Below are 1,975 nucleotides of genomic sequence, written 5' to 3'. Positions count from 1 at the left end.
ACGAATAATAATAACAATACTAATAATAATAATAGTAATAACAAAAATAAATAAATAATCGATAAGTAATGAACGCCACGTCTCCCTCGGTACGTTATACATATTATGATTCCGCATCTCCGTTTGTACGCATTTTAACAAAAGAAAAGAAAAAAAAACAAGAATTACTACAGGATATATTTAAAGAGGAGAAGAAAAAAAAGAAGAAGAAGAAGTGAAGCGAAGTGAAGATGTATAAATAAAGAAACAAACAAACAAAAAAAAAAAAATACTATACTCTTAACGGTACTAGTTCAGATAAACATCCTGCCGAGTTGCCCCGGGTTACGCTAAGAGCCACCTGGCCCGCATTAAGAAAAAAAAAAAAAAGAAAAAAAAATATTACGTTTATAAGCACTAAGAGAAGCTGACAAGGGGAAGGCACAGGTGTGGAGATCGCTTTTGGAACGACACTATGCGGAAGTTGCAGTACACGTGCAGCGTTACAAAAGCCTCTCACGGGTTTCTTCGAAATGGCGGCCTTCGTTTGTTAGATATTTTAATTGAAACGTTTGGATCAACCTGGTAACTCAGCCGTGACGTGGTTCCGGCAGGAGTATTCTTTCTTTTTTTCCAAGTATCTTCAACGTAAAAATATTCTTATCGTACAGAACGTATTCGACCATTCTTTCAACCAGGTACAAGAATTACTTAACCTAACTATTTCCTCAAATCTGCCTGACCGTCACAGGCGTCGAAACTTTCAGTATGAAGAATTCACAAAGAAAAGTATTTTTGCAGTGCATATGTACCATACGAGGCGATTAGAGTAATATGTTATGATTTGAAAGCATTGTTAACTTTGAGATTTGTGCGGGATAATGTATAATACGCAGTATGAGAAGCATTGTATAAAGATAATTTTGAAAGAAGAAAGAAAAGAGAAGAAATTCTTGGATACGTGGCCATGTATCCGAGTTACCAGGTTCGTGCAAATGTTTCAATTAAAATATCGAACAAACGAAGGCCCGTACCGAAGAAACAAACCCACGAGGCTTTTGCGACACTAAGTACATATGTATGTGTCCTACAGCTTCCACATAGCGCCGTACCAAAAGCGACTTCCACACCTGTGCGTTCCCCTTGTAAGCCGATCGCCTTACAGAGAGTGGCACGCGATAATAAGAAACAAAGACGAAAAAAAAAAGAAGTATAAAACAGTGGATTAAACGCGTAAACACTATGTAAAGTCAACAATACAGCCAGCACACGCGCGCGCGCAACACACATTGCAACAGAGAACAGACACGTATATATATGTGTGTATATATACGTATATATACGTACCTGACACGATCACATGGATATGTATATACGCATACAGACACAAAAGAGAAATACACACGCGTAAAAAGAAAGGTGGACGGAAGAAAGACATAGAGTGATAAAGAAAAAGAAGAAAAAAAGCAAAAAAAAAAAAAATGGATAAACGAACAAAGAAACACATAATAATCTATTTTTCGCCGGAGCAAAGTGATTCTATAACGTAAAAAAGAAAAAGAAAAAAAAACGCGTACTGTTAACGAAACAAGAATAAAAGAGAAAAAAAATATGAAAGAATGGGTAATTTTTCTAACCGAGAGAGAAAAAAAAAAAAAACACCGAAAGCTGCGAGAGCATGAAGAAAAACACCGTGTCTTTTTTTTTTTTTCTTCGTCGTCCTTCGGTGGCAACATGAGAGATTTTTGTAAATCTACCTATTTCTATATATTCAAGCGTTTTTGTAAAGTGTCGCCAATTGCGACTGCGAAAAGGATCAAAATAACGATAGGCACACCAGGGGCACCGCGCGATCGTCAGCCGATTGTCGCGCGAGAACCTTCGGCGTCGTTCACGCAAAAAGAGAGAGAAAAAAGAAAAACGGCGAATCGAAACGAGAGGAAAATAGAAACAGAAGCTTCGCCAAAAATATATTCGATACGCGAGACACACACAC

The sequence above is a fragment of the Habropoda laboriosa genome, unplaced genomic scaffold (assembly GCF_001263275.1).
Source record: "Habropoda laboriosa isolate 0110345459 unplaced genomic scaffold, ASM126327v1 scaffold243, whole genome shotgun sequence".
NCBI classification, from domain to species: Eukaryota; Metazoa; Arthropoda; class Insecta; order Hymenoptera; family Apidae; genus Habropoda; species Habropoda laboriosa.
The sequence above is the reverse complement of the archived record's forward strand: the minus strand, read 5'-3'. Positions refer to the sequence as shown.